Source organism: Loxodonta africana, chromosome 8 (genome assembly GCF_030014295.1).
Source record: "Loxodonta africana isolate mLoxAfr1 chromosome 8, mLoxAfr1.hap2, whole genome shotgun sequence".
Taxonomy (NCBI): Eukaryota; Metazoa; Chordata; class Mammalia; order Proboscidea; family Elephantidae; genus Loxodonta; species Loxodonta africana.
The window spans coordinates 32,122,791-32,138,025 of record NC_087349.1 but is presented as its reverse complement, the minus strand read 5'-3'; the positions used below and the strand labels follow the sequence as shown (position 1 = coordinate 32,138,025).

At 41.2% G+C, this 15,235-nt stretch overlaps 1 pseudogene; it reads right to left on the bottom strand.

Annotated features, from left to right (window-relative positions):
• Positions 1–1,480: 1,480 nt before the first annotated feature.
• Positions 1,481–2,948, bottom strand: LOC111749758 (heterogeneous nuclear ribonucleoprotein A1-like; annotated as a pseudogene).
• Between the last annotated feature and the right edge of the window lie 12,287 nt (positions 2,949–15,235).

The window sequence follows — 15,235 nt, the reverse complement described above, 5'->3', positions numbered from 1 at the left end:
TTTAATTATTGTCATTTTAATATAAATATTGATATCTGATAGTAAAAGTCCCATTCTAATTCTTTTCAAAATATTTTGGGAATTTAAAATTAATTTTTTTTTTTTTTATTCTTCAATAATTATTATATTGCTATGCTTAATTTTTTTGGAATTTTATTAGAATTATAGCTTTATAGTTGACATTTTAGTTGACAATGTTAGGTCTTTTTATGGTAGTCTTTTTGTTTATTCAAAACACCTCATTTCTATTAAGTTTTATAGTTTTTTTCTTCTAGTTCTGTACAGTTATTATTGTATATTCCTAAGTATTTTTATTGTTATTATGAGCAATAGAATCTTAACAAGTTTCCTTACCTCCAGTCTAAGCCTTCCCCACATCTATACCTACAAATCTATTCTCCTTCTTTTGGATTGATTGAAGAGTTTAAAAATTATTCCTCTACCAGATAGGAAATTATGCATTTTTGTTGTTGTTTAAATGGTTATCATTAAAATTTTAACATGTATATATAATTATGTCTAAAAAAAAAAGTCTAAAGTTTATCATTATTTCTCTTCTCCTTCTAAAACAATATAAGAAACTTAAAATGCTTAAATTTGATCACTCAACTCCCATCCCAAAATTGTTGCCAGTACTTTAGTTAATCTTGTTTTGTGCTATCAGAAATTACTAATTACTACAGTTATTTTTGTATACTCATTACAGTTTAAATTTAAGTGTATGTTTACAAATTTCTTTTCTCATCACTCCTTCTTGCATCTCAGTCCTTTCTTTTGGAATATATTTCCTTTTTCCTGAAATTTCTATAGAAAAGGTCTGCTCTTGATAGACTTTGTTGTCTGAAAATGTCTTTATTTTTTACTTGTTCTTTAATGCTAGTTCATCTCAGTATAAAATTATAGACCGACAGTTATTTTCTTTCAGGGTTTTGAAAATAGTATTCCAGTGCCTTCTGGTCTGCATCATTACCTTTAAGAAGTATGTGATTATTTAGTCTGATTATTGTTCTTTTGTAGGCAATTTTTATTTTCTCTCTAGTAGCTTTTGATATCTTTTTTTTTTTTACTCCCATCTTTCTTTGCAACGTGTTTGGTGTGGATTTATTTTACTTCTCCTGCTTGGAATTTATGTTTCTTGAATCTGACAGTTTATATCTTTCACCCATTCTAGAAAATTCTCATCTTTCCCATCTTCTCTCTCCTTTCTTTCTGGAACTCTTATTATAAGACCTGTGATGGACCTACTCATCCTATCCCCCATGGCTCTTAACCTATTTAATATTTTCTATTTCTTTATATCTCGGGCAGTATTCTGGATAATTCCTTTAGCTTTATCTTCCACTTCATTAACTCGCTCTTTAGCTATGTCTATTTCTCTGTTCACCACCTTCATGGAGGTTTTTTTTTTTTTTTAAGATACATTTATTCAGCCTCATGATCAGACTATCATATTTAGCAACCAACAACATGGATGCAAAAAGGAAAAAAAAAAACTACATCAAAACTGTTTGTTGGGATGCTTTGCACTTTCTACAGAACAGAAAACTAAAATAACTGTCATACGGTTAGCTGCAAATACAGACATTGTTTTTTGCCCATAAGGAGTATTGTCTAAAACATGTCTTCTTGGTAGCAGCTAGGCCCTGCCACTGTTCTTGGCTGAGTTCACAAATCTGTTGCAACCTGTAGCTTTCCTGTTACTTCTCTGGCTCTCCAGCTAAGCTTTGTTTCATAAAACCTTATGCCACTTGTGTAGCTAGTGCTGCTACTGGAACCTCCATATTCACCTTGGTTTTGTGGTTTGGCAAAGTATTGGCCTCCACCATCCTAAGAACCACAGTTTCTGTCTCCAAAGTTTCCTTCCTTCCTTAGTCCTGAATTTGAAAATTAATCATTGTAATTGCCAAAGTCGTTGTAGCTTCTACCTACTCCAAAATTTCTTCTCTTATTACCAAATCCATTATAGCCATCCCACTGCCACCATATCTACCACCACCATCACAGCCACCAAGACTGCTGAAGTTCCCTCCGTGACTGAAATTGTCATTCCCACCAAAATCACCTCCACAACTATTACCTAAGTTTTTAGTACCACTTTGACTGGGATGAATCACTGGCCATCATCCCATGCTTAGATAAGACACTCCTTACTTCATAGTATGGTATTTCTGAATGACAATCCTAACCAAAGAGTCATGGTCACCAAAAGTTATGAAAGCAAAATCTGTCACTGCCTCAATCAGCAATGATTTCAGTCACTTCAATCTTCCTATACTGCTCAAAATAACCTGTTACCTGATGGTCTTCAGTGTCCTCCTTAGTGCTACCAACAAAGATCTTTTTCACAAGTTAGTGAGCAACTGGTCTTTGAGATCTCTTGAGACTGCCCTCTTTGGTTCTACACCTCTTCCATTTACTTTGTGTGGCCTCACATTCATGACTGCATCCACTTTCTCCACAATGACGTATGTGGCAAACTCAAAAGCCTCTTGAGTGCCTGGTGCTTGGATCACCTATTACCACACAGTCTGTGAGCATTCTCCACTGCTCAAAATGGCTCCTCAGATTCTCATTGGTTGTTTCAATGCTCAAACCTCTGATAAAGAGCTCCTGGAGCTGTTTGGGTTTTTTGGGAAACTCTGAGTTGGACATGATGGCAACAGGAGGAAAGACTTTAACAATGTTTCTAATGTCCAGAGGTAGAAAATCACTGAACTTTTGATATCAGTTGTTTTATATTTAATTTCTAGATTTTCTTTTTAGCTCTTTTTCAAATATGCTTAATTTTTTTTCCTTTAAGTATCATGTACCTCATTCATGTTTATTATTCATTTTGGATTTTCTTTTATCATTCCTCAACAGTTGTTTTTTGTTCTATGTGTAATAATTCTATTTATTGAAATTTTGGGAAGTCTAATTGTGTGTTTTGTTGTTTCTGTGACTCTTGATCATGGTGGCTTATTTTGTGGCCTGTTTTGTAATTTTGGATTGTGAACGCAGGTTAGGTGAAGCTTTAACTGTTAGAATCCTCTGAAGTTTGGTTGAGAATATGACTCTCAAAGAAGCTGTGCTCTTACATCTGCTAGGCACCTCAGTTTGGGACTGCTTTTGTCCTTAGGTTAAATTTCTTGGCTACGCAATTCCTAGAGCATACAAGCTGGGTAAATTCTAACACCAAACTAAGGTGAGGAGAGGTTGGTAACTGTAAGTGGTCAGAAGACACATTTTTTACTATTTCAATCCCATGTCACAACAAACTGGTTCCTTGTTGATTTCCTGTGCTGCTGAAAGATTTTTCCTTTATTGAGTGTATAGTCCTTTGAAGATTTTGACTTTATGTGGGAAGGAATGTGATATGTCTTAATTCTAATTCTCCTCTTCAAGAAGGCCTACATGGCCTTTAACACCTAAACTTCTATATAAGAATATTAATAAACCTCCACTGGGGCATCAAAACTTGGGTTTTCAGTTTCTTGTTAATTTTTGATCCTTGGATCTTTCCTGTATTTGAAGGTGGGAGTAGGGGGAGTTCACTTAACACATTTCAAAAGATGCTTTTTTTTTTTTCATCTTACTCAGAATTTCTAGCTGTTTCGAAGCAGGAGGCTTCTTTTTTGGACAGTCTGCCATATTACCAATAGAAGTCTAATTAATTTAATTTATTTTATTCAATGCCATTCCCTCAACACTGGGAAAAAATATTTGGCAGGTGGTAAGTTGGGCCAGATACTTGTTAAATAAATAATTGTTGAATTAAGGAATAAACTCGACTTACATCCATTTTAAAATAAAATTTCAGACAATAGGGTCTTAACCCCCAGACAGAAGTACTAAGGGTAAGAATTTTAAGCCCCACTTAAAGACTATGAAAGGAAAATGACATTTGGGGGTGCATTTTTCCCCCACATGGGTGTCAATATAACCTATCTACCAAATGATTTGATTCTGCTATAGCTGGTATAAGGAAAAATGCTTATATGTCCAAGAAATAGAAAAATTGCTTTTGGACATCATCTCACACTATTCATTGCTCCAAAAGGATGAATCACATTCTAGGCAGGATTAAATTGCCTAGATTTTATTTGCTTATTTATTTCAAGTTCCACCTTCTCCATGAACTCACATTTCTTAGCAGCTTTCTCACAAAGTAAAATGCATATCCCGGGACAGCTGGGTTTTTTTTCCCCCCATTATTAATAAACATGAGTGTAATGCCACACACTTTTAGAATGGTTGTAATAAAAATTCTCCACCCTCTCCCCTGATCCATCTTTTAAGATTCCATTTAGACAAAAATTCTCTCTTTTGCTCTCCTATACCCCTCAGATATTTACATAAGAACTTATCCTCAGATCCCTTACTTTCTAAAGAAGAGACTTTCTGTTTACTTATTTGGCATTATCAGAAACAATTTCAGCCATAGGTTGGACTAAGCTAGGGTCAACTGGAGATCAACTGGAGGTCAGTGCCAGGAACCTGTATTACTCCAGCCCTCCTGGACTATAATTAGATCAGAAAGTAGGAAATCTACTTAGAAACTCTACCTAATTATCTAACATTAGATAAAACTTCCCAGTTTGCTTTATGATAGATAAGACCAACCATACTTCATGTTTCCCGACACGTCTGTGAGTTTATTGTACTGTGGGGTCTTGTGTGTTGCTGTGATGCTGGAACCTATGCCACCTGTATACTGAATATACCATGAATTGCCAAAAGAACAAACAAATCTGTGTTGGAAGAAGTACAACCAGAATGCTCCTTAGAAGTAAGGATGGTGAGGCTACATCTCACATACTTCGGACATGTTATAAGGAGGGACAAGTCCCTGGAGAAGGACATCATGCTTGGTGGAGGGTCACTGAAAAACAGGAAGACTCTCAGTGAGATGGACTGACACAGTGGCTGCAACAATGGGCTCAAGCATAACGATTGTGAGGATGGCGCAGGACCAGGCAGTGTTTTGTTCTGTTGGACATAGGGTTGCTATGAGTTGGAGCCAACTGGATGGCACCTAACAACAACTTTAAAAATATTGTTTTATTGTCTGGCTTACATTGTTTCTATTGAAAAGTCAACTGTTCGACTTATTGTTGATTTTAGGGGGTATTTTATTTTAAATAAAGGTGCTTTGTTAAATGTATAATTAAAAGTCACATTTTTGTACAGTTCTGTGTGTCTCTACATATGATTTGCTGTCTGGATTTCATATAAATGAAATCAGAAATCATAAAAATCCTTGCAATCTTCATTTTTGTTTGGAAAATATGGTCACTGAACCAACTAGGTCATTTTTAGTAGCCCATTGGACGGAATATTTCTCACTGAGTTTTAATCAGAGGGAGCTTTGGTATACTAGAAAAGACACTGGAGTGGGTGTTAAAAGACAAAGATTTCATCCAGCCTCTGCCTCTTATGAGCTTATAAGCCTCTTATAAGCCCTGGTGGCTCAGTGGTTAAGCACTAGGTTGCTAACCAAAAGGTTGATGGTTTGAACCTACCAGCCACTTCACGGGAGAAAGCTATGGCAGTATGCTCCCATAAATATTACGGCCTTGGAAGCCCTATGGGGTAATTCTACTCTGTCCTATAGGCTTGCTATGAGTTAGAATTGTCTTGACAGTAACATGTTTGGATTTTTGCTGGGGCAGGGGCATTTTATACCTTGGGGAAATTACTCAATCTCTCTAAAACTTGCCTTGTCTCAAAAACGGGGATAATCCTATCTGTATCTAAGTGTGGCTCTGCGCAAGGGCATGTCTGGAAACGCAACAGTAACTAAAACAGACATGCCCTTGCTCAGAGCCTTCTGGAAGAGCTAACACCTAATACTCATACTTTTCCTTTGCAAAGCATTTTCACATGCATGATTGATTTAGTCCTTAGGGCCACACTTATTCATTCACCAAGTCTTTACCGAGCATCTCCTGTTGAATGAATAAGTATTTTTCCTGGAAGATGAGTCAGTGTCTTGCTCACATTGCAGTCCGAACCATGAAGTTTCTTCTGTTTTCTCATCAATAAATGTAGAGGCTGCAATAAATTATGTGTCAGGTTCTTTCCAAATATGACAGGAATCCTTGCCCTCAGGATTCTGGAAGTTTCCTGTCACCTCACAGCTCTGTTGAAGCCCCATATCCAGATAACAGGACAACACAAAACTCAGAAACTGTTTAATTATCTGTCTACAATATACAAGCCAGAGGGACCATCTTGCCCTAAACATTCAATTTGGAAAAAATAAAATAGCCAGTGAATGAATGGTTAATAGCCAGAAGAAGCATTCAAATTCAGTTGACTGTATAGACATAGTCTACTAATTCTTACTCCAGTTACTAAGCCCTGTAGGAGAGGAAAATTTCTCATGTGTGAATCATGATCCTAACAAAATCTCCAAGGGCTGGTGTAAATACTTTAAAAAAAACTCAAGTGCTTATTATTTCACGAGAGTTACTGGGAAGATAAAGCACTGTTTATAGTTACAGCAATATGTAGGCAAATTAAACCCATCCTCCCTTCTCCTAGTCGTACTCTTGGGCTGGGAGTATTTGTCTTAAGTATGAATCCAAAATGATGACTCGGAGTTCAAGGCTTTCATGAAATCTTCATTACTATTGGAGAAAAATGACCAAGGGGCAGATGCCAATGTTTATGTGGGCTGGTAGACTTGTGGAGATTTCCAGTTTTCTGTATTTCCTACTAGTTGTTCGGCTGGTGTGCAACCTCCACCTGTAATATGAAGCCCCTAAACATTCACAGATGGGTTCACGAAGTTCCCCAGCCTCTGCTGAAGTAACCAGTGTGAGCAATCCAGCTGAGAGGATACTGGATGTATCTTTGTCATTTAATTATTTGAATTGGGTTTATGGGCAGTAATGCGATGCCTCTCATTTGTGGAACTTAGGAAAGCCTGTGATGCTATTAAAATAGGGGTGGGTGGACGGCCTGGGGAAACCCAGGGCCGGTGATTCAATTACAGGGGCTTTCACAGGGTCAGTCACTACTCGGAAATTACAACATCAAGAGTCCAAAAATAGTCTAAATGTTACATTGATCGTGTTGATCAGAGTTTAATCATGCTATTATCTTGAAGTGGATAATAGCATAAAGGAACACATGAAGAGCTATTTGTTCGTCCCAGCAGTTCTCATCTGATCTGGACTTCTTTGGGCAGCATAAACTATAAGGTCAGTCTGGCCCATGAAAAATTGTCAAGTAAAAGAAGACAGCTTTCTGATTCCTTCTGGAAGCCAGCTGTCATCTGCCCCAAGTTCTCTAGTCGGCTGAGAGCATAATAATACCTTTTTGTCTTGCCTATCACCCCTGACTTGTTTCAGTCTACACTCTACCTCACCTTACCCCCAGCAGGTGCTGTCCCTCTCCCACCCTTTGTTGGCCCAGGGGTGGAGTCTTGGGTGATGCAGTTAAGCACTCAACTACCAACTGAAGTGTTGATAGTTCACACTGACCCAGAGGAACCTCAGAGAAAAGGCCTTGTGATCTACTTCTGAAAGATCATAGTCTTGAAAACTGCATAGAGCGCAGTTCTACTTTTCAACACATAGGGTCATCATGGGTCAGAATTCACTTGACAGCAACTGGTGTTTTTTTTTTTTGGTTGGCCCTTGTTGGACACCACATTGATCCTTCACTTTGATAAAACATCCCCCACACAAGGCTGTGGTTACCTGAGGTAGGGGCAACTGGCAGTGGGGTTGGGGGAGTTTCAGTGAACAAAGTACATCAAAAGACCTGTAAACGACACCCATCCTGGTCTTAAAAGTCTTTGGGTAAAGCCACTGCCAGAAAGTCTCACTTTCTTCCCTTGAAACTCAGACTTTCTCCATTTTGCACAGCTCATCTTTATTATCATCCTCCTCTCTGGAGATCCTAAAAGAGCCCTGGTGGCAAAATGGTTAAGCACTCGGCTGTTAACCAAAAACTTGGTGGTTCAAACACACCCATCAACTCCTCGGGATAAAGACCTGGTGATCTGCATCTGAAAGGTCATAGCCATGAAAAGCCTACGGAGTGCAGTTCTATTCTGAAACACATGGGGTTGCCGTGAGTCAGAATCATCTCAAAGATAACAGGTTTGGTTTTGGTTTGGAGACATTTTTGTTGTCACAACAGGGGTGGTGGGGTGCTGCTGGCATCTAGTGGGATGCCAGGGATGCTGCTAAACATCCTACGGTGCACAGGACAGCCTCCCACCCCACCTCCCCACACACATATAAAGAATTATCTGATCCAAAATGTCAAGAATGCCAAAACTGAGAAGCCCAAAGGTCTGAATGATACGAAAATTTTCATTGATAATTTCTGGGCAAAAATACGTTGGGGAATTGTCCTTTGGAAAACACATACAGACACGTGACTCGCCATTGTTTTTTCAGATCATCCAAGTAGGTGTGGGAGTTTCTGGAAAGAATGATGAAATCCTAGAGGGACAGCAAGCAGCCGGGTACGGGGCCATCTTTGTGCTTGAAGTGCAGTCAGTGCCTTGCTTTTTTAGGTCACCCCTAAAACACAACTTATTAGGGATGAGAAAATGGGGAGAGTTGATTTCCATTTCCCAAGCTTTCACTGCTTGTAGATAGGTAGAACAAACAGGATACACAAATCTCTGTAAAGAGGCAAGGGGGTTTGTATGTTTCTAATCAAGCTGAGAAAATGCCACTTCAGCCAAGAGCAAGCACTTCTATGGAAAACAATAACCCAGAGAAGTCAACGGTGGCAGATCTAGCTGCTGTAGAGAGACGCTAAATTTACAAACACTACCAAAGCACTCAAGGAGCCCTGATGGTGCAGTGGATTAAAGCACTCGGCTGCTAACCAAAAGAGCAGCAGTTCAAACCCACCAGCTGCTCCGTGGGAGAAAGATGTGGCAGTCTGCTTCCTAAAGATTACAGTTGGAAACGCTATGGGGCCATTCTATTCTGTCCTATAGGGTTACTATGAATCAAAATCGATTTGATGGCAATCGGTTTTTGGGCAAAGCATTCTGGCACAGAGTAGGAGCGGGCAAGCACTTAGATGGTAACCATAGGGAAACAGAGTGAAAAGCTGGAATAATTTTGCAGTCCGGAACATAGTCTTACCTATTAACTCACAGAATCGTTACCAGCAACGTAAGTCAATTGCCTTCCCTGAAAATCTTCACAAACTTGAAAGATGCCTCTTAAGCTGTCTGAAGTGTGGTCCTGCAGGGATTTCTTTTCACCAGAGGGTTTGGCAAGAGTATTAGAAGTTTAAAATAACAAAGTTAACACTGAAAATTCACTTTATTATGTTTTGATTTCACAGAAAATGCAGACTTGTAAATAACAATAGTTCTTTGTAACAATCTGCGTGACACTTTTATTAGCTGGTGGAAGTGAGAGGTTTGGTTAAACAGGAATCCATGTAAGTATCAGGAAAAAGAAAGAAAAAAAAAACTAGAGCTGGAACAAGTATGATTTAGAAAAATAATCACCATGTTGGGCTTTGCAAACCACCTGTCACCTTGTTGATCTGCAGAAAAATATAAAAAACAGTCTCACGGATGAATGAAAATTTTCTCTGCCCAGGGAAGGAGAGGGTCAAAATAAGTATGCCTCAGCTCTCAGCTCACCCCCGCGGGTTGCTTTTTAGAAGCTCAGCACAGACCTGCCAGAAGCATTTACCAGGTTTTGGATTGGCAAAGACTATTAAGAGGACCATTCTTGCACTTAGACATCAGAAAACCCAGGTTGAAATACACTAAGTAGATACAAAAGCATGGTTCTGGTCCACTGGACTCCTCTCTGAGCTTTTGAGAGTGGGCAAGAGGGTAGATGAATGCTCATCAGCTGAGTGACACTGCCACCGGCCAGCCTTCAATAAGTGGAAGAAATAACAATATCCTGCCTGAAAATGCTGGCAGGCCTGGCACATGTTCAGTCAGGCCAGTTGCTTCAGGACAGCCCTGATTCAGGTCTCACTGAGTCCATACGAGATTCCTTGTTGATCTTGTTGTTAGGTGCCGTCGATTTCAACTCATAGTGACACCATGTGACAGAGTAGAACTGCCTCATAGGGGTTTCTAGGCTGTGGGAAGCAGACCACCAGGTCTTTACCCCACCGAGTGGCTGGGGGGTCGACCCGCCAATCTTTAGGTTAGCAGCCAAGTGTTCAACTGTTGCGCCACCAGGGCTCCTTAGGAGGTTCCTTAATAAATGGATATGGCCCAGAAAGGCCATTGTGAAACTGGATTATCTGACTTTAAAGCCACTTTTTGAAAGATATACTTGATCTTTTTTTCAAGCTTTGTAATAATTTGAATGTAAGAGTGAATAATAAAATATCGTTTTGGCAATTTCAAAACACCTGTTGAAATGACTGTTGGCAGCCTCGAGCAGAGCTACAGGTGGAATATGGCAGATATGAGCAGTGGCCTGGGGCCCTGAGCCCTGGGGCCTCACAGTGGTGAGGCAGTAGGTGCTGGGCAACGAAGAGGCAGCAAAGGCTGGAGGAAGGGCGGGGAGTTACCATCAGAGCTGAGAAAGCCACTCCCTACCATCTCCAAGAGCAGTCAGTATCTGGTAACAGCTACCCCTCTCTTTCCTCTCATCCATCCTCCCATCATCTGGCCCCAATCAGACTACGCTGCCATTTGGTGGATCCTTCGTTTCAGGTGTTTATTGCAATCTGGTGACACTCGTATAAGGGAAAGCAGATAATGGTTCTGGGGTGTCCCACGTTTCTCTCACTTCTTTTTGAGCCTCTGTGGTTCAATAACATGTCCGGGCCCCCATTCCTGAGGGGCACAGAGTTGGAGCTGAGTATGGTCATGGCACTGGAGGCTTTTGTGTCTGAGCTGAAGGCATTCGAGGGGTAAACTGATCTCTTAGGTAGGCCATTGACTCTTTCAGACCATGGGGGACGGTCTGGGATGCCGTCACTGAAATACTCCTTGACCGGCATGCTCAGAGAACACAGTCAGCATCACAAACTCGTCAGGGGAGGCAAATCCACTGAAGAGAGAGCTCACATGCCAAGTCTCAGAGTCACGTGCAGATTATATCTTTATTGTATAAACTCCAGGGAACTGGTCAAGATCTCTTGTTGTGTTGGAATTCTTTCAGATACTTTAGACAATCATCATCTTGGGCCTAGGAGGCTTCCATTTATAATAGGATTTTTACTGGAAGAGAATTTGTAAGGGGGTTTGACCTGAATGGATTTTCCCATGATTTTGGTGTGGGTAATTTGTGCCATACAGCCCCTTAGATGCTTCAGATATCAGAATCTTGGAATACCAATGGCATGGAATGCTATTTCAGCCAAGAGCAAGCACTTCCATGGAAAACAACAGTACCTTCTACGATGCACTCAGGAGTCCCTGGGTGACACAAATGGTTACGCGCTTGACTACTAGCCAAAAGGTTGTCAGTTTGAACCCACTCAGAGATGCCTCAGAATGAAGGTCTGGTGATCTGCTTCTAAAGGGTCACAGCCTTGAAAACCCTATAGAGAAGGTCTACTCTGTATACATGGGGTCACCACGAGTTGGAATCTACTAAATGGAAACTAACAACAACAACAATCAAGCCCTAAAGAGAATGAGCTGGAAATTATCTTCACCTGTATTTTTAACATTTGTCAAATGATGGAGATTACGTCCTTCAGAAGTAAAAGCAGATAAAAATGTTTCACTCTCTTTCTATGACCTTCAGGACCCACTACCACTTGAGATGGTCCCCATAGTCACCCTTATAGATGAGGAAAATTCATGCAGTCTACCTGGATATGGCTTGTCCCCTTGCGCCTTATCAGGAGGGATGCACTTCACCACAAAAAGAAAGTCAGATCTAAACACCCCAGGAATAAAACAAACAATGAACATCCCCACTGGATGCTAAAATTATTTGTTATCTGTTGGGTTAATCTGAGAGAAAGAAGTTTCATTTAATAGATAAAGTTCTTAAGTTTCTTAAATACTTCTAGAGCGTGGTCCTGTTTGTGATGGAGCCTTGGCCTAATGGCTGATAGTTTTATAAATCCCTGCACTTCTCTTGGCCCCAGTTTCCCCAGATACAAACTGAGGGGAACTGATATGTCCTCAAAGATCCTTTCCAGTTCTAAATACATCCATGGATTTACGAGGCTTTGGAACTCTCATGAAAGTCTCTCTCATCCTCCCATTTAGAAATTGATCCTGACTCTGTCCTACAGGGTTGGTATGAGTCAGGATCCACTCAATGGCAACAGGAGGAGGCAAGTATCAATCATGACGGAGTACCCCAGTAGGATGTTTCCCAAGAGCTTCAGTCTAAAGGACCTACTGCAAACCAAGGATAGAGAAACTAAAAGCTAAAGTGTTAAAGAATGGGCAAGAATCAATAATCCAACACCAGATGCATATAATGAAACATACTGTTAACCGATGTAGCTCTGTGCAGAGAGCATATTTAGAACGAGAACTTAATTGTAGAAGGTGATGAGAAGTAGCTTTGTACATTTCACCTTTTAAAATAAAAAACAGGGCAGACAGTCCCTCCATTTTCCCTGGATGTCATCTTTTGGCTCATGGCAGAAGGCAACCACTATCTGCATAATGATGTTCCCACAATTATAGCCGGGTCCCTTAAATACAGTCTCCAAGTGAAGATGTTTGCAATATAATACACTGGGGTTGCCAACTTTCTAAGTAAGACTGTGTGTCATTTGCTTTAGGCTACTGTATCATATCGTCTTGTAAGCGTCAAATGAACACAATTAAATGTGACAGGTCTTTAAACGTGCTTGAAGGATGATGGCTAATAGCTGATGCTCATCAGCATACGTGGCCAACTTCTCTTAGCCATCTGCTTATGGTAAAGTCTGTCCCAGGCATGACTTAGCTCCGGAAACCTCTCTGTCAGCATTTTAGATCCCTGTTCTCGTCATCCTGAAGTTTTCATTCTCAGAGCTGTTTCAGTTACAAAATTCCATGGGTCACATGCCTAACACCAAACAGGAATTTTACCCCCCTCTTTTTTTCCTTAGCTGAACAGACACATTTTCTGATATTCCACTCACTAATTTATCTTCCTCTATATCTACCCAATAGTTACAGAATACTGCCAGCTCCTCAGTCCTCTTTTTAATTCATATCAGATCCAGGCGGGGAGGAAGTCTCATTTCCTACAAGTTCTTTATGTTGAGGGGACAATAATTCAAAGCAATCATTTTCCAAGGGTTTTGCCATTGCAAAGACTCAAAATGCTACTGTACCAAGAGACATACATTCCCACCTTGTTACATCAGATTTTAATATGGCAATAAATGCCTTGAACAATATGCACTTTAAACCTAAAGTTTATTGAAAGACATCCTGCTCCAGGCAATTACCCATTAACCCTCGGGGGTGGTGGCTGTGGAATTCGCTTGATCAGACAAAAGCCTTGCTCGATTTTTTCAAGAATTAACGTTAATTCAGTGGGAGTTGATTCTGATTTCTTTATTTCACTCCCCAGGGAAAAGTATGAAATTTCTTAACTGTGAGAATTTGTTGGAAGACACAGAGAAAGTTCCTTTGAGACAGGCTTCTTCCCCCCTCCCGGCCAGCTGCTCTTGAAAGAGAAGTTTAGGTGGGTGGAGACAGTAATCTGGGCCTACCATCCTTCCCCTCTAAAAACCTGTCATGCTTTTTCCAAAGAGAATTCACCAGGAAAAGGTGTGACCCCAGAATGCTGGAAGATAGATAGAATAGGGTATGCCTTATGTGTAGTATGTGGCCCTAGATTTTGGGTTCCCAAGAAGGGAGAAGGGGCTTCTGTTGAGAAAAAGGCCACATGCCTTAGGAAATATTCCCCAGGGGGGAACCCAAAGGTCTTGCGTCCTTGCAGATCCAATGGCATCCTGGCAGGAGGAAGGGCAGATGGTGACATCTGCTGGGTCATGTAGGAGCTGCCCAGTCGGCGCTCTTGGGGGCCTTGCACGTGTGCACATCCAGAGCCTCCAGGCAGTCCTGACAGCGCACGGCGCAGCACCAGTGGAACTTACACTCGCACTTGGTCATCCGGGTGATGCGAGAGGTGTCGTAGCCTCTCCCGCAGCACATGACTTCGCAGCTGTCCATGCCTCGGGAAGTCAGGTTGCACACTCGACCTGCTGTACCCGGGGAGCCTGGAAGACAAGCAAGCCAAGGAGGTGTCATTGAGAAGGTCTGGGCAGATACAACATGCCTGGGGAGGAGAAAAGCCACGAGGTCCATCCTCCAGACAGGGCCCTGGCCCCTCTCACCACAGCCCAGAGCTGTAAGCCCCATTCCATGGAGCTATGCGGTGTGTGCCAGCCTCTGCCAGCCACAGTGAGATCAGTGGCATTGAGAGGCCAAGTCCAGGGAGGATGGACATGAAGCTCTGGGTTCACCTTGTCAGCCTGAGTCCAGCTCTCTCACTGTTCAGTTGGATAAACTCTTCAGGTTGTTCTGATCCAGCCTTGGATTCACAGATTCAGGATCGGACACACTAAATGGACAGGGCCAGATTAGAATGAAAGAAGAATCTATTCTGGTTCCCTCTCTCCCTACCTGAAACCATGTTAGGAAGCAGTGGCAAAAGTTGCCTCTCTGTCAGGGTGTGGAACCCTTGAAAGGAGGGAATCCTATTTTCTCAGACCTAGTTACACTGGCTTATTAGGGGAAGAGTAGAACTCTGGTCACTAAAGGAGAGGAGTGGGCATCATTCTTATGAGACCTTGAGGAGGGAGAACAGCCCAGCCTGGTTCACCAGATAATTATCTCTCTTCCCCGCTACACACTAGTGGGCCATAGAGATGTATGTGAGGCACCTGGTGGGAGCCAGGATTCTAGGCCTTCATTGAACAAAACCAGCATCGAAAACATGTCTAGTTAGCAATCACCAATGGAATGTCTTCTTGGTTAATCAGGGTGATGTTTGCTAAATGGCAATCCGTATGTGTGTATTTGTTTCTGAAAAAGAATCTCAAAAGATAGGAAGCCTCTTATTTTCGTCTGTTCCTGGGGAAGCACCCAGAATTCTTTTACAAGAACATTATCACAAAACAGAATCAAGAGTAGTGGACATTTTTGAGGAGCCTGTTCGGCTTACAATGACTCCTTCCTCTACAGAGATTGGCCCTTGTCAGCCATGTTGTCCAACATTACCTTGCTCCACTGGCTACAGATGATTAGAACAGGGGTGGGCACCTCACTCAAGCTGGGCCAATCAGGTAGATTTCCCTGGGAATTTATGATTTTGACAAAGAC